At 49.8% G+C, this 24,419-nt stretch overlaps 1 pseudogene; it reads left to right on the top strand.

Moving 5' to 3' along the window:
- The first annotated feature begins 10,103 nt into the window (after positions 1–10,103).
- The window catches only part of LOC114005648 (CDKN2AIP N-terminal-like protein), a 20,352-nt pseudogene continuing 6,036 nt past the window's right edge, over positions 10,104–24,419 (top strand).

Genomic DNA, 24,419 nt, shown 5'->3' on the forward strand with positions numbered 1-24,419 from the left:
TCTCGCGCCGCGTCCCCCCAGCGCCTATCGCCCGGCGCTCCGAGCCCGTGGCGGGGCGAGTTGCCACCCGCTCCGGGTGCCCTCTGTTCTGCTGCCAAGAGGGTGCCGAGAGCCCGCGGCGCTGGGGGCAGGAAGGGCACCGGGCGGGCCAACTCCCCCTCCCGGGGCGAGAGCGGGGGAGGCGGGCAGGTCTTTTGGAGCCCCCAACTCTCCGCAGTGAAGGGGCAGTGTCGGGCAGCCCCTTTCTCAGAGGTTCATGCATTCATTCCTCAACGGATCGGGAAAGGGCCAGTGATTCCGGTTGGAAAGAGTCTACCAGCTTCCCGCGGCCCTCTCCTCCCTCCTCCCCGACCCCGGCTCTCCCCTGCGGAGCGAATGAGCCCTAGGCTGGAAGTCTGGAATCCTGGAATCTTGAAAGGGTGGCGAGTGATATTAGGGATTTTTTCCAAGCCTCTTTCTACTCTGTAGTTCTGAGAGGCCTAGAAATGGACTGAAACCACAACAGTGAAGAACTTCAATGAGTGATGAAACAACTATTTGGTAATCTGCAGTGAACATCTGGTCCCCCATGGCCTTGGTGCCCGAGATGCCAGAGACTGTCCCGTGCCGCACTACCTTCTAGATCCCTAGGACAGTGCTCAACAGATGTTTGTAGAATGCGTAAATGAGACTCGCTAATACTCAAGAGTTGCTGAATGGACTAGGTGCTGCTTTAGCGGACCCCTGGCTGCAGCTGAGGTATGCTTGGCAGGGTTAGGAAAACAGGAAGCGCCAGTGGGCACAGGCAGGAGCAGGAACAGCTTCCCAGATGGGGCCATGTGTGACCCCCCCCCCCAAAGGCCCATCAGGCCAGCAGGACCAGAGCGCCAACTGCTGGGCGGACACCTGCCAGCTCAGGGAAGCCACGTAGCCAGAGGATGCAGTGGGACCTGTGCCACTCACCGCGCCTTGCCTGGGCCAACCAGATGAGCAGGTGTCAGCTTGGCCAGCATCCTGCCCCTGGTGGAGGGGCGAAGCAGGGCAGCCTGTGTCAGGGGCCTTTGGGAGGCTGGCAGGAGGGAGAAAGGGCCCAACGCCTGGGCCAAGGTCCACTGCCTACCTGTCTGTAGCACAGAGAAAAGGTACTCTGTTGAAGCAAACTGTTCCCAGGAGCCCAGGTATCATGCCACCTGGGCACACCACAGCGGGCCAACTGGGCTTGCAGAGAGCCAGGCCTGAAGGGGGCAACTCCGGAAAAGGGATGGAACCAGAGGCGGAATCGGCCCGCGGGAGCATTCTCCTTTGCCTGGGGACCTGGCGCCATCTAGTGGTCAGTGATGGAAGGCTGGTGTCCAACTCCACCAGGGAGACGGGAAGTGGGCCACCTGCAGGCGCAAGGCAATCAGGCCCAGAAAGAATGATTATCTTTACTTTAGGATTGCCTTTAGGAGCTCTACCGGCAATAAATACTTGCTTTTTGTTATCACCTGACATTACTCCGTGGCTGCCATTCCCTCCCCCTTGTCCAGCCAGTGGCTTCTTCCCTTGGGTTTCTCCTTTGTTGATAGAAAAATGGATGGGGCCAGCAGGTGGCGTAGTGGTTAAGGCGCTGGCCTCCCATGTAGCCAATCGCGGTTGGAGTCTCGGACGCAGCGGCTTGAAACACGCAGGGTGTGTGTATGCGTGTGCCCAACAATCCCAAAAGGAGAATAGAGGAGAAGGGATTGTGACTTGGTCCTTCCCCCCGGGGGTGATTGTTCACTTTCTGTCTCTCCCATGAGTGCGCGCACCCTATAGCAAAAATCTCTGGAAATAAATGAGTAAATAAATAGATCATTATTTATGAGGGCTCTTCTAGCTCTGCTGTTCTGTGATTCTGAACTCTAGGGCTCTTGTCTACCTTTCCACCATCCCTCCGTGGTACATGTTAACCCTCTGGCATTTTGCAGCCTTGTGGCCTTCTGACAGGCTTTGTCTATTCAACGACTCTTTGCTGTCTCTGCTATGGGTCAGACCCATGCTAGGTACTGGGGGTGGGGGGTAGTGATGAATGGGAGACACTCTGACCCCTCCATGGAACCAAGTTCCAGTGGAGAAGTGGGCACATAAGCCATCAGCAATGGGCATTCTTCGTTTTATTTATATATTTATTTAAGAGAGATTTTTGCTATGGGGCATGTGTGCTTGCCAGAGAGAGAGACAGAAAGTGAGAAATCAACCTCTGAGGGGATGGCCATGTCACAATCCCTTCTCCTCTATTCTCCTCTCGGGATCTTCGGCACGCATGCACACGCGCCCATTATGAGTTTTAAACTACCGGGTCCGGGACTCAAACCGCGGTCCTATTCTTTGCTTTATTTTTAATTTGCCAGCAGGCGCAAGGACCTGCAGGGGAGAGACAGAGAATTCATCCCCCTGGTGGGGGGGCGGCCGTGCCACAATCACTTCTCCATTCTCTTCTTGTGATTTAGGTCATGCATACACACATACCCAACATGTATTTCAAGCTACTGGGTCCGGGACTCAAGCCATAAGGGGTCCAGCTGCCTTCACCTCATGCCATTGCGTGACCCTGCAGTGAGCATTCTTGTATAGACATCTTGTAGGTCCCCCAGTTAGCGTAGTTCGACTTTGACTTTTCAACTTTACAATGGCAAGAAAATGATTTGCATTTAATAGAACCCGTATTTTAAGTACCCATACAGCCAATCTGTTTTTCACTTTCAATAAATTGAATAATTTACATAAATTCAATAAATCACATGAGACATTCAATACTTTATTATAAAATAGGAGTTGTATGAGATGATTTTGCCAAATTGTAAGCTAAGGTGTTTAAAGTAGGCAGGCTAAGTTATGATGTTAATATTAGGTAGCTTTTATATATATATATATAGGTAGCTTTTATATACATATATATGTATATGTATATATATATATTCTCCTCTCGGGATCTTGAGCATGCATACACATGCGCCCGGCGTGAGTTTAAGCCACCTGGTCCAGGACTTGAACCGCGGTTGGCTACATGAGAGTCCAGCAACATAGCCATTACACTAACTGCTGGTCCCTATATATACTTTTTTGAGGCTTTTATCATAGGGCACATGCACTTGCCAGAGAGAAACAGAGACATGGGGAGAGGGAAAGTGAGAAATCAGCCCCCAAGGAGGATGGCCATGCTGCAATCATTTTTCCTCCATTCTCCTCCTGGGATTGTGGCCATGCACACACATGTGCCTGGAATGATTTCAAGCCGCTGGGTCCAGACCTTGAATTGCAGTCGGCCATGTGGGAGTGCAGCGCCTTAGCCACGACACCACCTGCTGTCCCCATGCAGTGCATGTTTGACTTACAGTATTTTCAGCTTCCGATGGGCTTACCAGGACGTAACCCCACTGCAAGTGGAGGGGCACCTGGGCTCGTCTGGTGCACGTGAATATGCTGCTGTGGGCACAGGGAGGCAGAACTGTGCCACAGCACGTGCTCATGTGCAGCTTTAGGAGATGCTGCCACAGCCCTCTCCGGAGTGGCCATGCCATTAGTCCAGTTGTGATCAAGCCGGGTGTGAAGGACTCTGAGACAGTGAGGAAGAGCCGCCCAGCAGTGACCAGCGACAGCTGTACGGGTCTGAGAAACCCCTCAGAAGCTGGGATGGGAGATGCAGACCGGGAGTCTGGCATTTTGCCACAGTGGGCGCGATGGTCCAGGAAAGGAGGAGAGAAGAGATGGTCAAGGTGGGCCCCAGGGAGGGCCCTGAGAGGGCAGTTAGAGGGAGGCCCCTGAGCTGGCTGGGGGTGGGCTGGGGAGTGGCTGCGGGAGGAGGGGGTGGGCAGCAGGGGCATGTCTTGCTGTGGCCTGTGGTCAGGGCAGGATGGGGACTGAGATGTAACCCCCCTCCCCCCATGACATCTCCTGATACAGCAAGACAGGGCTGGAGGCAGAGAGCCCCGGAGCTGGAGGGCATTCGGCATGTCGGGAAGGGTGTGAGTGTGCTTCAGATGCGAGCTAGCCTGCTGCCTGCTGAGGTGCCACTGCTAGCAGTGGGGGAGGCTGCTCAGTAGTGCCATCCCGAGTGGTGGGAGGGGAGGACCGGACACAGGGGCAGCTGGGGGGGGGCTCAGCCTGAAGCAGATTACTTCCTCCTGCACTGAGGCCAGAGGAGCCACCTCGCGCGGAGCGCCCCCTTGGTGCCAGGCATTCTCTCTGAGTTCATTCAGGCTCTCTGCTCTGCCTTTTGACAGAGGGGGAAACTGAGGCACCATCTCTGTCTCCAATGAGCGCGCACACCCTATGGCAAAAATATAAATAAATAAATTAGCAAATATGGGGGACCAGCAGGTGGCGTGGTGGTTAAGGCGCTGGAAACTCCCATATGGCTGACCACAGTTTGAGTCCTGGACCTGGTGGCTTACTTTCTCACTCCCCCACCCCCCTCTCTGTGTGTCTCACTCTGGTCAAATTAAAATAAAAATGAATGAAGGAATAAAAGTAAATAAATAATTCTTTTTAAAATAAATCAACAAATAAATACAAGATGGCAGAGTGGGAGCAGTTCCTGGGGGTGACCCGGTCCTATATACAGCCGGGGTGGATTTCCTGCGAAACCAGTAACGGTCCACCTGCTACTTTACTCCAGAACTCCGTTCTTACAGACCAAGACTACATTCTCAGCTAGAAAACCACGATTTGGTTTCCCCACATCCCGACTCCCACAGCGTAGTCTTTCCTATTCTCATTCTCCCTTCCCCGTTCCCTCGTTGGACGTAAAGTAACCGGTGTGTGTGCACAAGCATACTGCAGATTTTTTTTTTTTTTTTTTTTGGGAAGGTTTTCCCTTTAGGGCCACACCGCCCCCGGCACATGCGCTCGCCAGACAGACAGAGAGAAACATAGAGACAGAAAATGAGAAATCACCCCCCAGGGAGGGAGTGATGGTCCCGCTGCAATCCCTTCTCCTCCAGAAAGTAGGCTGCCAGGTCCAGGACTCGAACCACGGTCGGCCATGTGGGATTCCAGCGCCCTTAGCTATCACGCTACCTGCAGGTCCCAAGTGTATTAAGCATTCTGAGAGCAGAGATAGCTTCCTAAAACGTGTGAAGGAAAACGACCAGAAGAAGGAAGCCAAAGAGAAAGGTACCTGGGTTCAACTAAAGCTCCAGTGTGCCCCTCCCAGAGAAGCACACTTTGTGAGAACCAACGGAAAGGAGCCTGAGCTTCTGGAACCTATTCCCTATGAATTCATAGCATAATGGGTGTTAAAAGTAAACTAATCTATGGTCTATTTAAAAAAAAAAAATGAGCAAAGGATCTGAACAGACACCACACCAAAGAAGGTATACCAGGGGCAAATAAGCATATGAAAAGATACTCAACATCTTATGTTATTAGGAAATTTAGAAATCAAAACAATAATGAGGAAAAAACTGAGATATCTTCGCACTCTTGGTGGAATGAATACAATCCAGGGGCCGGCAGGCGGCGAGGTCGTTAAGGGTGTTGGACTGCCACATGGCCGACCATGGGTTGAGTCCTGAACCTAGTGGCTTGCTTTCTCACTTTCCCTCTCTCTCCGTCTTGCTCTGTCCTTTTCTCGTCAAATTAAAAATAAATAAATAGGGGCCAGCAGTTGGTGTAATGGCTATGTCACTGGACTTCCATGTAGTTTATCGCAGTTCAAGTCTTGGATCCAGTGACTTAAACTCATGCCGGGCACTTGGGTGTGCATGCCCAAGATCCTGAGAGGAGAATAGAGAGGAAGGAATTGCAGTGTGGCCATCCCCCTGGGGGTGATTTCTCACTTTCTGTCTCTATCTGAACTTTTAGCAAGAGCATGCACCCTATAGCAAAAACCTCTAGAAATAAATACATAAATAAAATTAAATAGAATAATTTATATGTGTGTGTGTGTATATATATGTGTGTGTGTGTGATATTCTTTACAACCAACCAACAGAGCAACAGGAACTCTGTTGCTGGGGGCATAGAATGCAAAATGATAGTCACTTTGGATGATAGTTTGGCACTTTGTTACAAAGCTAAACATAATCTTGCTGTACTAGCCAGCAATGGTGCTCCTAGTTTTGTTTTTTTGGTAAGATAGGGTTTTTTTCTTTTTGAGGGGGGAGGAGGGCAGCCAGTGGCATGGTGGTTAAGAGACTGGACTTCCAAATGGTCCACCGTGATTCGAGTCCTGGACCTGGCGACGTGCTTTCTCACTTTCTCCCCTCTCTCTGTCTCCCTCTGGTCAAATTTAAAAAATAAATAATAATAACAAATAAAAGTAAATAAGTAAATCTTTAAAAAGGAAAGAAAGGAAATGACAGGGTTTCACTGTGTCATAATCCTCCTGCCTCATTCTTCCAGCTGGAACTACAAGTATGCATGTACCATCACACCTCTTTTTTTTTTAAACTTTGTTTATTTATTTATTTATTTATTTATTTATTGACTTATTGCTATAGGGTGTGTGTGTTCGCAAGAGAGAAAGAGGGAAAATGAGAAATCACCCTCCAGGGGGATGACCATGCTGCAATCCCTTCTCCTCTGAGAATTTGAATTTGGGGCATGCATCCACACGTGTCCAGTGTAATTTTCGGGCTGCCAGGACTGAGACTCAAACTGCACAGCTGGCCATGTAGAATCCAGCTGCCTCCATGCCACTGGCTTTTTAAGACAATGTCTAAATACCCCCAACCCTTTTTTAGACAAGTTCTCCTTATATCACCCAGGCCAGCTTCACCCTTGCGCTCCTCCTACCTCTGCCTCCCAAACTGCTGGGATTACAGGAACACACCACCAGGCCCCCCATTTAGGTTGGAGCAGAAATCAAACCCAGATCTCCAGTGGGATCCCAGTCTGCGGAACACAACACCTTAGCAGTGCTTTGCTTCAGCTGGGTCAGGCCAAGATTTTTTTTTACCTGAATGAGATGGAAACTTACATGTCTAAAAATGGTGCACACAAGCATTTATAGCAACTTTTTTCATAACTGTCGGAACTAGAAGCAACCAAAACATCCCTCAGTAGGTGAATGGCTGAACAGGCTGTGGTGCAATCACACAACGAAATGCTATTCGATGATGAGAAGATATGAACTTTCAAGACATGAGAAGCTTGGGGCCGGCAGGTGGCATGGTGGTTATGGTGTTGGATTCCCATGTGGTTGACGATGTTTTGAGTCCTGGGCCTGGCGGCTTTCTTCCTCACTTTCCCCTTCGCTATATGGAAACTATGTTAGCTAATAATACAATGTATCCGGGCTGATGCCTGCTCAGGAAGCTGGATCTCACATGGTGATTGTTGTTCAAACCCTCTACCTGGTCTTCCTGAAACATGCTGGGCACACGTGTGAACGCCCAAGATCCTAGTGGCTGGAGAACTGGAGAAAGGGATCAGGACATGACCGGCCCTGGTGGAGGGTGCTCCTCCCTCTCACACAGACACCCACCCACACATACATACATAAAGCACGCTCCTCTTCCTTTCTCTCATGGCGGACACACATGTGGGCCCATGTTCTCTATGATGAATAAAGAAAATAATAATAACAGTGTATGGATATTAGGTTGTCGGTTACAGCAAGTGTATCACACTAATGCAAGATGTTAAATATATTAACTTAAATTTGTCATTCAAAAATATAGCTTGCAGGGCTAGCAGGTGGTGTAGTGGTTAAGGAGCTGAACTCCCACATGGCTGACCATGGTTTGAGTCCCAGACTTGGCAGCTTGCTTTATGAAAACTTTCCCGCTCTCTCTCTCTCTCTCTGTCTCTCTCTGGTGAGCACATGAGCCCCATAGCACATTAAAATAATAATAATAACAATGATAAATAAAATTAAATAATTCTTTTAGAAGTAATAATTTGCGGGACCAGCAGGTGGCGTGGTGGTTAAAGCGCTGGACATTCCCACATGGCTGACCGTGGTTTAAGTCCTGGACACGGCAACTTGATTTTTCATCTTTCCTCTCTTGCTCTCTCTGTGTCTCTCTCTCTGGTCAAATTAAAATAAATGAATAAATGAATAAAATTAAATAATTATTTAGGAAAAAAAAAAGTAATACTTTGCTAGGGCCAGCAGGTGAGATAGCGCTGAGGGCCGAAGTCTGACTGCTTTATCCTGTTTCTAAAATCCCTTCGAGGGGGCCTGCGGTGAGTCACACCCACAAACACTAACAGACCATTTTGGCCCATTGGAGAACAGAAATCTTTGTATATACTGTCCCTGGTGTAGTATCCCTGTAATGGGTGAGGCACGCCCACAATCATTAACGGATCATTTTGACTCACTGTTAACAGGACTCTTCCAATATCCTGTCCTTGGGAAAGTATCTTGGGACTGTACACAAGCTCCCCCTCCCTCCCGTGTCCCACCTTTTTGGGCAAGACCAAGGGAAAACTCTCCACTAAATTCTAAACTTTGTCTCTCAAAATCAAAATAAAATAAAAGGAACCTCTGTACCCGATCACTCTAAGAGAGAGGCATGTTTCGCCTAGTTCACGCAACTCCGTGCTTAGAATAAACCTCATTAATTATTTTTGCAGAGTTGATTATTTCCGTCCACAGTGGTTAAGGCACTGGGCTCCAATATGGCCAACCATGGTTCCAGTCCTGGACCTGGCAGCCTGAAAATCATGCCAGGCACATCTGAGTGAGTGCCCAAAATCACAGAAGGAGAATAGAGGAGAAGGGATTTCAGCATGGCCATCCCTCCTGGGGGGTGATTTCAATTTCTCACTGTCCTTCTCACTGTCTCTCTCTGGCGAGCAGGTGTGTGGCAAAAAAACAACCAAACCAAACTAAACCAAACTAAACCAAACTAAACCAAAAAACATGGGACCAGCAGATAGTGTAATGGCTATGTCACTGGACTCCCATATAGTAGATCGCAGTTTGAGTCCCGGACCCGGTGGCTTAAACTCACACCAGGCGTATGTGTGTGCATGCCCAAGATCCTGAGAGGAAAATGAAGGAGAAGGGATTGCGGCACGGCCACCCCCCACCCCGGGTGTGTGTGTGTGCAGTGATTTCTCACTTTCTGTCTCTCTGTCTCTCTCTGGCGAGCGCGCACGCCCTATAGCAAAAACCTCTCAAAACAAAACAAAAAACTTAAAAATAATTGCTAGACAGTGTATGTGCTGGCTGGAGAGAGACACAGAGAGAGAGAAGAAAAGTGAGAAAGCAATCCCCATGGGAGATGGTCATGCCATAATCCGGTCTCCATTTCTTCTTTTGAGAATTTGGGCATGCATGCACACACACACACACACACACACACACGCACGCACGCTAGACATATTTTTCAAGTCACCAGATCCAGGACTCAAATTGTGCTGTCGTCCATTTGGGATCCAGCCTCCTTATCTACCACGCCACCAGATGGCTCTAAATTAGCAATTTAACTTTCCCACAAAGAATATTCTAGGCCTAAGTGTCTTTACTGGTGAATACTATAAAATATGCAAGGAAGAAATCATCCCAAGTGTCTATGCTCTTCTAGAAATGAGGAGATGATGGAGACTTCCAGCTCATTCCATGGTGTCTGCACGACCTTGATCCCAAACCAGACAAAGACATTACAAGGAAAGAAAGCTACAGACCAGTGTCTTCATGGACGACAAAGGGGCACAAATCCTTAACAAACCGTTAGCGAGTCAGACCTAGAAATGTGCAAAAAGTAATGCTGCAATATATGAAAACAACATCACTACGCTTCACTTCCTGGAAAAGTACTCGGAACTGCGTTAACTTATTTTCCAAGAATTATTTTATTTTTAACATTTATTTATTTATTAAATAATTATTTTATTTTAACTTTATTTATTTATTTATTTATTTATTTTAATTTGACCAGAGAGGAACAGAATGAGAGAGAGAGAGGGGGAACGTGAGAAAGCAAGCCGCCAAGTCGGGGACTCAAACTGCGATTGGCCATGGGGAAATCCAGTCCCTTGTACCACCAACCACTGGCCAGCCTCAGTATTGAGTTAGCATTTGAAAATCAATACAATTCCCCAACTGACAGAATATAATAGAAAAACCATACAGTTAGCTGAATAGATGCAGAAAAATAACCTGATAAAATTCAACATCACTTGATTAAAACTGAGCAACTGGCTGGATGGCGGCGGGCACCGTGGTGGGTGGTGAGGCTGCTGACCCGATGGCGGAGCTGGTATCGGAGGTGGCAGGCAGCCGACTTCACAGAGCAGTTCAGCACCTACTCAGAGAGCAAAAGGAGGCTGGCAGGTGGCGTGGTGCTAAAGGCACTGGATTCCCACGCAACTGACAAGTCTGGATCTGGTGGCTTGCTTTCTTGCTTTCCCTTTCTCTCTCTCTCTGTCTCTCTCTAGTCAAATTAAAAAAAAAAAAGTAATTGAATACATATTTTTTTTAATTAAAAGAAGCACTGGAAGGCCCACTTTGAGCTCATCCTGCGTCTCCTGGCCAACTACCGCCACCCACCAGACAGTGGCGGGCCCCCCGGCCCGAGTGGCGGCCACCTGGACCAGCTGCTGTCCCGACGCATGGTCTGGGATAACCACCTCTCCCCGGGCTGCAGTTTCAGTAAAGACTTGTCAGACAAGGTGACGGGATGGAAGTGGACGACCTGCCCCAGTTTACTACCGCAAGTGAGTTCATGAAAAGGCGTCAAAGGTAAGGCAGGAGATGTATCGCACTTTCATCGGCAGCTACAGACTTAGAAAGGAGGCTGGGACGAATGTAAACTGAGCGCAGCAGCACGGGCATCACCCGTGTGACCAGACGGCTGGACTGGAGACGAGTCTGTCTAGGACGGCTTTGCAAAGCTCTCTCTCTTCAGTGGCTAGCACTGCCAACGTACACATGGGCATTTAAGTATTTATAAATCATGCACTGTGAGGTGACTTCGACGTTGTAAACACTCTCTTTTCTATTTTCAGTTTATAAAGGTCAAACTTTTTGTTTAAAATGCTCCTTTTTTATGTTGATGTAATAATGACAGGTAATGAATTTTTTAAAGAATTGTTTTATTTAACTTTATTTATTTATTTTTAATTTGACCAGAGAGGGTTAGAGAGAGAGAGAGAGAGGGAAAGTGAGAATATAAGCCTCCAGGTCCGGGACTCAAACCATGATTGGCCATGTGCGAGTCCAGCGCCCTTAACCACCATGCCACCTGCCAACCCCCACTGTCACCGTTTCTATTATACCATGGTCTAGTCACTACAATAAGACAAGGAAAATAAATCAAAGGCATGTAGATTGGAAAGGAAAAGAAAAACTCTTTATTTACAAATGACGTGATTGTGTAGAAAATCTTAAGCAATCTACCAAAAAAAAAAATCTATTAGAACTAATAAATGTGGGGGTGGCAGCAGATGGCATAATGGTTACATCACTGGACTCCCGTGTAGTTGATCACGGTTCAAGTCCTGGACCCTGCAGCTTCAAACTCAAGCCAGACACGTGCGTGCCCAAAATCCCGAGAGGAGAATGAAGGAGAAAGAATTGCGGTGTAGCCATCCACCCTGGGGTCTGATTTCTCACTTTCTGTCTCTCGCTATCTCTTTGGCAAGCACACAAGCCCTATTGCAAATATCTCTCTCAAGAAAAAAAAAAAAAAAAAAAAGACTAATCAATGTGGGACCAGCAGATGGTGTAATGGTTATATCTCTGGACTCCTGCATAGTCGACTGCAGTTTTGAGTCCCAGACCTGGCAGTTTAAAACACACCAGATAGGACCAGCAGTTGGTGTAATGGCTATGTCACTGGACTCCCATGTAGTTGACCACGGTTCTAGTCCTGGACCTGGTGGCTTAAACTCACTCCGGGCGCATGTGCGTGCATGCCCTAGATCCTGAGAGGAGAATGGAGGAGAAGGGATTGCGGCATGGCCATCCTCCCCCCTCCCCCCCCGTGGTGATTTTTCACTTTCTGTCTCTCTGTCTTTCTGCACCCTATAGCAAAAATCTCTCCAAAAAAAAAAAAGAGACCAATTTCTCAAAAATTTGCAGAAGGGCCTGCAGGTGGTTAAGGTTCTGGACTCCCACGTTACCAATTGCAATTCAAGTCCTACATCTGGTGGCTTGAAAATCACTCTGGGCATGTGTGTAATCTGTGCCCAAATTCCCAAGAGGAGAATGGGGCGGGGGGAGGAATCGTGGCATGGCCACTCCCCCACCCCCCCACCCTGGGGTATGACTTCTCACTTTCCCTCTCACTGTTTCTCTCTGCTTTTCTCTCTGATGAGCGAAAACATAAATAAATAAAAATAAATCTAGACCACTTTGACGTGCAGAAGCACTTAATGCGATTTTTTACTTTATGTAAGAGGAAGGAGATAGTTCAGACCTGGGCCCACCCAGCGACTATGATTGCTGACTACGGCAAAATGTCAAAATGTTGTCTTGCTCTGAAATCATCTTCTCAAAGGTTAAGATGAGAAGACTGTCCTCCGATTGGAAAATTCATGGAGGCTGAGAATGGAGAGCCGATTACAATATCACAGAAACTTATGCGCTCTGTTTCTAAAACTGTCTAATGATCTAAGAGAAGCCATGAAACTGACGGCATCTGCTTGTTCACTGCCACATTTAGGCTACGACAAAAACTCACACACAGAATAAAATTACTCATGTTTTGGAAGTAAGATTGCTTTAGAACTTAAAAAAAAAACAAGTCACCAGAAAAAGATAGCTAAGTTAAATAGAATTTTCTTAATTTCTTTACTAAAACTGTAAGTTATTCAGAATCCAGCTTTGATTTCACAATTTGAATTTCCTGTGTGCTTTAAAAGCATCTCCCTGGGCCAGCAGGTGGTGTGGTGGTTAAGGCACTGGGTCCCACATGACTGACTGGTTCAAGTCCCTGACCTGGCAACCTGAAAAACACTCTAGGCACATATGCATGCCTGCCCAAAACCCTGAGAGGAGACTGGGGGAGAAGGGATTGTGGGATGGTCATCCCCCCGAAGGTGGTTTCTCACTTTCCCTTGCTCTCTGTCTCTCCCTGGTGAGCACATGCACTCTATGGCAAAAATATTAAAATACACATACACACACACACATATATATATATTTATAACCTACAGAATTTAAATAACCAATCAGGACTTTTTTTAAAGAATTATTTATTTAATTTTTAAAAAAGAATTCTTTTAAATTTTTTAAAAATAATGATTTTATTTTACTTAATTTATTTATTTATTTTAATTTGACCAGAGAGGGACAGAGTGTGAGAGAGAAAGAGAGAGAGAGGAGAGACCCACAAATGGCGTAATGGCTACATCGCTGGATTCCCACGTAGTCAACTGTGGCTTTAGTCCTGGACCCAGTGACTTAAACTCACGTCAGGCGCTTGTGTGTGCGTGCCCAAGATCCCAAGAGGAGAGTGGAGGAGAAGGGATTGTGGCATGGCCATCCCTCCTGAGGAGTGATTTCTTGCTTTCTGTCTCTACCTTCCTGGCAAGCACACGTGCCCTATAGCAAAAACCTCTTCAAATAAAAAAAAAAGAGAGAGAGAAGGAGAGAGGAAAAGTGAGACAGCAAGCCACTAGGTCTGGGGCTTGACCCATGGTAGGCCATGTGGGAGTCCAGTGCCCTTAACTACCATGTCACCTGCTGGCCCCAGTTTCATTTTATTTATTATTATTATTATTTTTAAAATTTGCTATATGGCGTGTGCACTCACCAGAGAAAGAGAAAACAAGCCTCCAGGTCTGGGACTTAAACTGTGGTCAGCCTTGTGGGAATCCAGAACCTTAACCACCACACCACCTGCTGGCTCCTCCAACAGAGTTTTTAAAATGTTAAAATAAATTGCCATATCAGAAGATAGAGACATTATAAAAATCATGTTATATTCTTCTCACACTTACAATATATTACTTATAATATTTAACTGGTACTACTATTAATTAGTACTAGTTGCTTCTTTTAACTAGTCTATTGTTTTGTTTAAATAACAGCATTTACGAGGGCCAGCAGGTGGCGTAGTGGTTAAGGCACTGGACGCCCATGTGGCCGACAGTGGTTCGAGTCCTTGACCTAGCGGCTTGAATCTCACTCTAGGTGCGTGTGCGTGCGTGCCCAAAACCCTAAGAGGAGAATGGAGGAGAAAGGATTGTGACGTGGCCATCCCCTGGGGGGGGGTGGTTTCTCACTTTCTGTCTCTCTGCCTCTCTCTGTCTTTCCGGCGAGCGCATGCACCCTATGGCAAAAATCTTTCAAAAAATAAATAACAGTATTTATGGACTAGAAAAGTGAATGATAGAGAGTAATATAAAAATATCAATATATAAAAATAATAATTCAAATAACACCTATTTTCATAGTTTTCACTAAAGCATTAAACATGTGTATTATTCTCACATATGGTATTTTTATGTTGTCTCATTTTCTTTGGTTTGACTCTGTCTCAGATCAGCATCCCAAAAGTTAGCATCCCAAGGATAAAGCACTTCTGTGACTAGCAGAGGGCATAATGGTTATATAGTTGACCTTGGTTTGAGCCCTGGACCAGGCAGGCTTAATACTCAGGTCGGGCATGTGTGTGCGCATGCCCAAGATCCCGAGAGGAGACTGGAGAAGGGATTATGGCGTGGCCATCCTCCCGGGGAGTGATTTCTTGCTTTCTCTCTCTCTGTCTCTCTGGTGAACACACATGCCCTATAGCAAGTCTCTCTAAAACAAAACAAAACAAAACAAAACAAAACAAAACAAAACAAAACAAAAACAAAAATCCACTCTCTGCCTGTGCAAGCCGGAATCAGAGCTCACCGCAGAGCCCTGTGAGGGCAGCAGGCCCCCGACGTCCCTGCTGTCTGTGGCTCCCTGCTCATGTTAACCTTACCCAGCAATCCTAGCAATGAAGGCACAGCCCTGGGATGAGTCTCACTGGGTGTCAAGGGAGGGCCTGAACCTGGTCATGTACTAACCCCAGCGGGGGAGGGAGGCTGAAGGGAACTAGCCTCTCATACACCTGATCAGAGTGTAAGGAAGGAGTTCCCTAAAGGGGAGCCCAGGGGCCCTAACCGGAGGATGGAGTAGATGCTTTGCGGGCAGAGGCACCTCTGCCATCCATTACTCTGTGGGCCAGAAGCCAAAGAGCTTTCCGCTACTTCGTTCTTGGCCAGATCCCCGGAGCCAAGCAAACACGCGTCCGTTTGATCACTTACTGGATTATATGGGAATGTCTGTTGACGTGGCTCTCTCCCCAGCCAGCCGTGAGCTCTCTAGGAGGGGCCGTGCTGGCTCCGTGCTCCGTCCTCGCACTAACCAGGCACATGCTGGCTGCTCAGTAAGTATCCCGGGCCTGTCCCTGCCTCTCTGCAGCTCTCAGGTCGCAAGTCCATTGCACAGTTTGCTTCAGCCCCATGGCTTCAAGGCCAGCTCTCCGGCACTGACCTTTCCCCCACGTCTGGAGCCCTGTGACTGTGACCCGCTGTCTTCTGGACTCTCTAACTGACCTCCCACAGGCAGCTCCTGCTCACCATGCAGCTGGTCTCACCCCCAGACACGCTCCTGCACTGCTTCCGTCCTCAGCCACATGCTGCAGTTCAGCCCTGGGTATTCACTCATCTGCCGCAATCAGTCAGCAACCGGGTGCTACTGATCCTGCTCCCCAGATACCAGGCGTGTCTTCCCCATTGCTCTGTCCGGCCCTGGCCCATCCACAGCCTCCTGTGGTCTGTCCATTCCTCTGTCTCTGTAGCAGCAACGCTTCTTGCATGCAAGGCTGACAGAGGCAGGCTCCCGCTAGAAGCCCCCCTGTGCACACTCAGCCCTGCAGCTCTGGCCCGGCAGCCCCAGCCCTGCCAAGGGCCTTGTGATTCCCTCAGGGACGGCCCTGGAGCACACTACTTCACCGACTCCCCTTTTCTGTGGGGCTACTGTCCTTGGAGACCAAACCTACTACCCAGAAGCCCTCGATGTGCTCAGGCACTGAGAGCCTCTGGCCTTCTGTACTTTCCTCTTCCCTACATTTGAGCACCTGTGTTCATTCAGCTTTTTATTCTCCTATACAGCACATGCACTTGCCAGAGAGAGAACTAGAGAGAGGGAGGGAAGGTGAGAAATCCTCCCCCAGGGAGGATGGCAACACTGCAGTCCCTTCTCCTCCAGTCTTCTCTTGGGCGTACATACACACGTCTGGCGTGATTTTCAAACCACCGGGTCTGGAGCTCGAACTGTGGAGTTGGCCATGTGGGATCCAGCTGCCCTAACCTCTACGTGACCTTCTGGTGTGTCTTTTGTTTGTTTCTCTTGTCCATGTGTGTGAAAGAGAATAGAGAGGCACTCTCAACCTTGATCCACCCCCGGCCCCAGCCAGCCTAGATGTGGGCGCCTGTGTGTACACCCAGCATGTCCAGGGAGGTCCGGGATGTGAACCCAGAACCTCTCTTGTATGGGTCCATTTGCATTCCCATTGCACCACCACGTGGCCCTCATACGGTTTTCAGTGGTGCCTTTGCTGGTGTGCCCACTCTGATATTTGACAGTGGCTCGACTCACTGAGGGAACACCTCTGTGGTGAGTCAGGTGGCCCCTGCTTACCTGTCTCTCCTTCTAAACTAGAACTTCTGGGACCAGCAGGTGGTACAGCAGGTATATCACTGGACTCCCACCCGGTTGACTATGGTTTGAGTCCCGGACCCAGTGGCTAGAAAATCACACAGGGCAAACGTGCATGAGTGCCCAAGATCCTGGGAGGGGAATGGAGGAGAAGGGATTGTGGCATGGCCAATTCTCATGGGGGTGACTTCTCACTTTCCCTCTCACCGTCTCTGTCTCCAGTGAGTGCACGCACCCTAGGGGAAAAACCTCTTGAAAAAAAAAAAAAAAGTCTAAGAGGGCAAGGATGCCGCCCTTTGTGTCTGTGACGGCAGCCTGAGTTCGTGGTGCGGTCGGCACGGAGTAGGTGCGTGTTGATTGTTCTGTGAGTGAATCAGCGCTCCAGCTGCGGCAGGGTTGGCGAGCTCTACGAAGAGCCAGATAGACAATATCGCAGCCTCTGTGAGCCGTATGGTCTCCGTCACAACAAGAAAACAGCCATCGGCAATATACAAATGAAATTTTATTTACAGAAGCAGATGGCCGGCTGCATTTACTGTGATTGGTTTGCCAGCTCCTGAGTGATGGGAATAAATTCCAGCCCCTCCTTCACCCCAGTGAAGCCTGCTCCTGCTTTCTGTTCTGAGAGCCCCTCTCTCCAGCCCAGTCCCCACCCTCCCCAGGACACTCTCCCTGTCTGGTCACCCCTCCCAGGCTCACAGCTGCTTGGGGACCAGATTCACCCTCCTCTTTTCTGTGGATCTCCTTCAGCTCAGCCACTCGGACTCCCCACCTCCCCACACTGACACAGCAACCGGCCTTACGGACAAAACGACAAGCAGACCGATGACGGATGGTGTTTCTGCAGCGGAACACAAGCATTGTACAGTGTGAAGGCACCTGGCCCACGTTATTCCGCTCCGCCTCGTGTGCTTTCGGCTGGGCTCCCTGAAGCCTTTTCCCTCGAGGCTAGGTCCTTCTGATCCTTGCCCTGGCTGATATGCAGGGGTATCTCAACAGCCGTGGTCCCCAGGATGATGGGCAACTTGAGGTGGTTAGTTGCTGTGGTGGTGAATTGCATGGGTCGGACCAACCAGGTGACATGGAGATTAAGGTGGCTGGATTCCACATGGCTGACTTTGTGGTTAGAGTCTCAGGCCAGTGGCTTGAGAGACATGCCAGGCACATGTGTGTGCATGCCCAAAGTCCTAAGAGAAGAATGAAAGAGAAAGGATGGCAGCATGGCCAGCCCCTGTGGGGGGCGATGTCTCTCTCCCCAGTGAGTGTATGTACCCTATAGCAAACTCAAAAGAAAAAAGAAAAAAAGTTACCTGTCCCCTTGACTGGATGAGGGAGTCCCCAGATATTTGGGTAAGCATTACTCTGAGTGTCTCCATGAGAGGGTTTAAATTGGCAGACTAGGAGAGCAGGCCACCCTCCCTCACGTGGGCGGGCCTCCTCAGTGAAGGCCTGAGGAGAAAAAGGGGCTCAGAACCCCTGGCTGACCACCTTTGAGTCAGAACATCAGGACCTGAACTGAGACATGGCTCTTTCTGGGCCTCGAGCCTGTGGCCTTTGGACAAGAACTGCACCAGCTGCTCCCCTGGTGCTCAGACTGGGACTCTAGACCTCTAGCTCCGCTGGCTCCCCTGGGTCTCCAATGTCCAACTCACCCCGCAGATCCTGGGCTTTGCCAGCCTTTGTTATCATGTGATTCCTCATTTAAAGGAAAAAAAAAAAAAAACCCTTTTGGGGCTGGCAGGTGACAAGGTGGCTGAGGGCGCTGGACTCTCACATGGCTGACTATGGATCGAGTCTCAGACCTGGCAACTTGCTTTCTCGCTTTCTTTCTCTTTCTCTGTCCCTCTTTGGTCAAATGAAATAAATAAATAAAATAATTCTTTAAAAAAATGGGCTCTTGCTGATGAAATTAAAATTACTTAAAAAAATTCTTTACATGCACACATACACACACACACGTGTTGTTAGTTTTCTCTGGAGAACTTTGACTAGTCACACAGTTGCCTCCCCAGAGATCCTGAGAGGGGCAGGCATAGAAAAAGCAGGGGCATTTTAAAAATTTTTTTAAAAGGTTTTTGTCATAGAGCGCTCGCCAGAGAGAGAGAGACAGAGAGAGGGAAAGTGAGAAATCACCCTCCAGGGAGGATGGCCATGCTGCAAGCTCTTCTCCTCCATTCTCCGCTCCGGATCTTGGACACACACGCACATGTACCGAGCATGATTTTCAAGCCCTGGATCTGAGACTCGAAACATGGTCAGTCACATGGGAGTCCAGCACCTAAACCACCATGCCCCCTGCTGGCCCCGGGAGTTTTTGTCTTATGGCAGGAAGGGGGAAAGAGAAGAGGATGGCCCTGTAGGCCGCCAGGTGGCAGAACTGTCTAGGTGAGAGACGAGCCTTGGAGCCCAGGTGCAGCTGCTGGGACTGATGGGCTGGGCTGAGCACTGTGCTAGCACCCCAGGACTGGCAGCCTTGGGAGCCTGGGGGACTGCTGATCTCCCCAGGACACTGCTGAGGCCCCTCGAGTGGCTCCGTGGGGAGGGGGCCTCAGGAGTGCTGGAGCAAGGTTCTATCCCTGCTAAGACTCTGGAGACTCTTGCTGCCCCAAAGAAAAGTGGGGTTCTGTAAGCGAAGAGGAAGAGGACAATGGAGGTTTAGGGTAGGCAACTGGTGATCTCACCACATCTGGGATGCTTGTTCTGGGGACAGAAAGCAAGGGGACACCTGACAGCCGCAGTGCTCTGCAGCTGGTCCTGGGGACTGAAGAGGGGAGGCAGCCAGGCAGGGGGAGGGGGACTATCACAGAGCACTGAATGGCAGAGCCAGAGCAACCCAGTTACACAGGTGGGGAAAACGAGTCACGTGGCAATACAGCCTGTCTCCAGGCCAGGGCATCCCCGTAGTAGAGCTGCTGGGCTCATGGCCGACCTGGTGAGTCCTCGGCACCACCTGCTCTGTGGGACAGATGGCAGCAAGTGGCTCTGGGTCCCTGAGGCCACTGAACTCTCCCTTGAGAGAAAGCAGGCCAGGTAGGAGCAAGACTCACCCTGGGACGGACGGACGGGGAAGTGACAGGCTGAATTCCTGCCAGTCAGGGCTCTGGGCGGGACTTCCTGGCTGGGTGTGGGAAGGGAGCCTGGAGGACCGAGGGAATGCGAGGAAAGCGAAGGTCAGCGCCCAGGTAGGCTTTTCCTAGGAGCAAAGATAGGGGATCTCTTTCCTCGGAGGTGTTTGCTTTGTTTTCATTTGCTAGAGGGCACCTTAGATGGTCAGAGAGACAGAAAGACAAGGAGAGAGAGAAAGGAAGAAAGCCCCCCCAGTAGGGTGTGATCACGCTGCACCCCTTCTCTTCCATTCTCCATCCCCGTAGGATTTGGGGCACACAGGCACATGGGCCCAGGGGTTTTTCAAGCAAATGGGGCTGGGATTCAAACAGGGTGGTGGGTCAAATAGGATCCAGCTCCCTAACCATTAGACCACAGGGCCAGCCCTCCTCAGGTGTTCGGGAAAATAGAAGGGGCGAGACCAGCCAGTGGTGTGGTGGTTAAGGCAAAGGGGAAGAGGGCCGCAGGGCATGGTTCCGGTCCTGGACCTGGTGGTTTGAAAAGCACACTGGGCATGTGAGCATGCATGTCCACAATCCTGAAAGGAGAATGGAGGAGAAGGGATTGGTCACCCGTGTGTTGGAGGGTGATTTCTCACTTTCTCTCTCTCTCTCCATCTCTCTCTCTCTCTCTGGCAAATGCAAGTGCACACATCCTATAGCAAAATCATAAAATTTTAAAATAAAATAAAAGATTCTAGCCCCATAGCCTTGTGGTTAAGGGAGCTAAATCCCACATGGCTGACTGTGGTTCGAATCCCAGCCAACTGGCTTGAAAAGCACACTGGGTGCGAGGGCATGCATGCCTTAAAAGTCTCCACAGGATGGAGAAGTGGAGACTGGCTTGAAGTGTGACCACACCCCGTGGTGAGGGGTGCTTTCTCCCTCGCAGTCTCTCTGAGGCTAGTGCTATTGCCTCCTCTGGCAATAAAAATAAAGAAAAAGAAAAGTGTCTGCGTGGCTTGGAAAAAAGGGAATGTGGCCAGGAGGCAGAGGAGGAACGAGGTGACCTCTGGATCAGCCATCATGGTTGCCCTCCAGGGTTCTGCGGGGTGGGGAAGGGAGATGCTGGGCCCAGACCATGGCTGCTGTTAGCATAATCGCCACCAGGTGGCAGGCCTGCCTATTTCGAAAGGGCTGGCTGCAGCGACCTCAGCTAACTGGTTGGTTGATGGATTTGTTTATTCATCCATCATTAATTTATTCACTCATCACTCATTCATGGTTTTTATTCCCCAAGCATTTTTGACTCCTCATATGGGCCAACAGGCATTGTGCTAGGTGTGAGGAGGGGACGAAAGTGGTGTGTTGCCGGCACCTACACAAGCCCTCTGCACAGCCGCCCTGCCAGCCTGCACGGACAGCCAAGGGCTGTTAGCAGAGGCCAAGCGTCTGCGGGTCAAGCTGCAGCTGGCAAGGCCTGCTGCCTGGGTCGGTTCCCACTGCGGCCACCCGGGATGGTGCCCCTTGGCCTCCTTGCTGCCAGCACGAGCCAGCAGGCAGTGGCCCCCAAGCAAGGTTTGGACGGCCGCCCACCTCATCTCGGGTTGCCCACAGCAGGTCTCAGGTGCAGCCGCACAGGACGTGAAGTGGTCCCTGGGGCTGAGGTTTCCTCCAGCTCTGCTCTTCCAACCAGCCAGCCTCAAACCACCAGGCCGCACTGCTGCCCCCTCCCTCCCTCTGCTCTGTCTCAGATGTGTCCATCCAGAAAGCAAGAAGAGGCTACCCGGAGCAGGCCTGGGGTCTGGGCCTACGGTTTCTGGATGCCTTAGGCTTCCCTCAAGCCTTGCTCCACCCTCCCCTCCTGGTGTCCCAGGCCAGCGTTTACACAGAACTCTGGCCTCCCAAGTGCTAGAAGCTTCTATGTCCTGTCTGTTCAGTCCATGCCCTCAGGGACCCAACTTGTTCTCCATCCATGTCCTGGGACCTTGCACAGTGCCCAACACACAGTAGGTCTCACGAATGTGACCCCTGTCACTCCATGAAGGGGAGTGAGTGTGGCTGTGCAGAGGGAGGTTGCACAGGTCTGCAGAGAGGTGGGGGTGGGGCAGGGTGGGCTCTAAAGAACACGCTTGTGGGTGCCCACACAATTGCCCCCCAGGTCACCTCAGTGAAGACCATAGGTGCCCGGTCAGCTCTGTAGGCTATGACCCCAGCAGGGTACGGTAGCACCCACAGGGGACCTTCTTTGGACACCCCCAGATGGCTCTTTTGGCTGCTGCCTTGGTGCCCTGTCCTCCGGAGGAGTCCCGGCCCCACCATGCCTGCTTTCCCTTCCGCTCTCCTCCTGCCCTGCTTTCCTGGCAGCGGGAGCCCCTCTTCAACCCAGGCCGGTGCCTTCTGAGTCATAGCACAGCTCAGCTGGGAGGCATCTGGCCGTGCCCACAGCCCTGGCATCTGGCCTGTTGGCTTCATGCAAAGGCACCCCCTGGGCCCTTCCAAACAGTCCCCTATCAGGGTTATGTCCCCTGGACTCTCCCCCAGCCCACCTCCCCAAAACCCCATCTGGAAGGTGGGGGTGGCATAGCACTCCACGCTGTCCTGTCCGTGCCAGGTGGAGTGGGAGTCCTAGTCTTATCAGCTCATCACATTCCGAGCATTCCCAGTGGGCAGGGAGGGGGAGGGGCGGCCGGAAGAGGAAGAATGCGCTTGACTTGAATGCATTGCTCCATCTTCACCTGACCCCCTGTCTTCCCTTGACCCCGCCCCCCCACCTCGCCTGCCCACCTTCGTTACACAGCATCTGTGGTATTGGACCCAGCACTCGGATACAGTTGTTCTGGTCCTACAGCACGTCTGCCTTTGGCCACCTTCCAGCTCAGGGTGGTCAGTGGCTGCAGGGGAGCTGTTCTGATTTTGCTCGGCCTCTAACTTGCTGCATGACTCGACGCTAGTTAGCACAGGGCAGCGAGCCTCAGGCTCCCTGAGAAATGGCAGGGATGGACCGGTAGACTCATGTTCCAGAGCCAAAGAGGAACACCCCACAACCCTAACCTACTAGACTAAAGTTTCAACCAGGTTCTGAAGAAGGACTTCGAGGGGACTCAGCCCAGAGCTTCTCCCTCTTTGAAGGCGACCCTGCTTTATTTTTTAAATGCGGAAGGAGCAGGCTATTCCCTCTCTCTGCTGCAGTGCTCCCCACCCCAGGCCTTCAGACCCTTCTCTTATCAGAAAAGTATGTCCAGGGAACCAGCAGTTAGCGTAATGGCTATGTCGCTAAACTCCCACGTAGTTGACCGCGGTTCGCGTCCCAGACCCAGTGGCTTAAAACTCACGCCAGGCGCGTGTGTGTGTGCGTGCCCAAGATCCCGAGAAGAGAATGGAGGAGAAGGGATTGAGGCGTGACCATCCCCCCTGGGGGGTGATTTCTCACTTTCTGTCTCTCTGTCTCTCTCTGTCTGGCGAGCGCACGCGCCCTATAGTGAAAATCTCTCAAAAAAGAAAAGTATGTCCAAAAAAAGTACTGGAGAGTATATCTCCACACACACACACACACACACACACGCACACGCACACACACACACACGCTCACTCAGGCTCAATGGTGACATATCATAGAAGATTTCCTACTAAGATCAGGAGCCAGACAAGGATCCCGCCATCAACACTTCTGTCCCGCACTAAATTAGAGGTCACAGATGGGGCAATAGGCACAAAAAAGTTATAGAAGTTATAAAGGGAGAAGTAAAACTACCAATATTTAGATGACATAATTCTACATAGAGAAAACTCCCTCAAATATACAAACAGTATTCTAAATGAGTGAATTTAGCAAGGGTACTAGATACAAGGTCAGTAGAAGAAATCAAATAATTTGCATATACTAACAATGTATTATTAAGGAAGGATATTAAAAATACAATATAATGGAGCCAGCAGGTGGCATGGTGGTTGAGGCACCGGGCTCCCACATGGCCAGCTATGGTTTGAGTCCCAGATCTGGCAGCTTGCTTTCTCTCTCTCTCTGTCTGTTTCTCCCTGTCTCTTATTTTAAAAAAATAATTTTTTTTAAAGTACAACATCATTTATACATAATAAAAATATCAAATACATAGCCTCGTAGTTAAGGAAGCTAGATTCCACATGGCCAATCACATTGCTAATCCCAGCCCGACAGGCTTAACAAACACACTGGGCATGTGTGAATGGGTGTCCAAAATCCCAATAAGATGGAGAAGTGAAAGATAAGGCATGACCATGTCCCATTGTAGGGTGATTTCTCCCTCTCTCTGTTTCTCTGTATCTCTCCTACAAGTGCATGCACACTCTGGCAATTAAAAAAATATTTCAGGGACCAGCAGTTAGTGCAATGGCTATGTCACTGGACTCCCATGTAGCGGCCCGTGATTCGAGTCCCAGACCCGGTGGCTTAAACTCACGCCGGGTGTGTGTGCATGTGTTCCCAAGATCCTGAGAGGAGAATGGAGAAGAAGGGATTGTGGCTTGGCCATCCCCCCCGGGGGGGAGGGGTGATTTGTTGCTTTCTGTCTCTCTGTCTTTTTGGCAAGTGCATGTGCCCTATAGCAAGCAAACAAACAAGAAACTCTCAGAAAAATTTCAAATACATAAAATCTAAAAAAAAAACAAGGCAAGATCACTTACTACATAGAAAACTACAAAACATTAATATAAATTCTTTTTTTATTCTTTCTTTTTTTTGGGGAGGGGGGAGTTTTTTGCTATAGGGCACATGTTCTCACCCGAAAGACAGGGACTCGAACCACAGTCGACTATATGGGAGTCCAGCAACATAGCCATTATGCTAACTGCTGGTCCCA

Source organism: Tupaia chinensis, unplaced genomic scaffold (assembly GCF_000334495.1).
Source record: "Tupaia chinensis unplaced genomic scaffold, TupChi_1.0 Scaffold144171_2, whole genome shotgun sequence".
Classification (NCBI taxonomy): domain Eukaryota; kingdom Metazoa; phylum Chordata; class Mammalia; order Scandentia; family Tupaiidae; genus Tupaia; species Tupaia belangeri.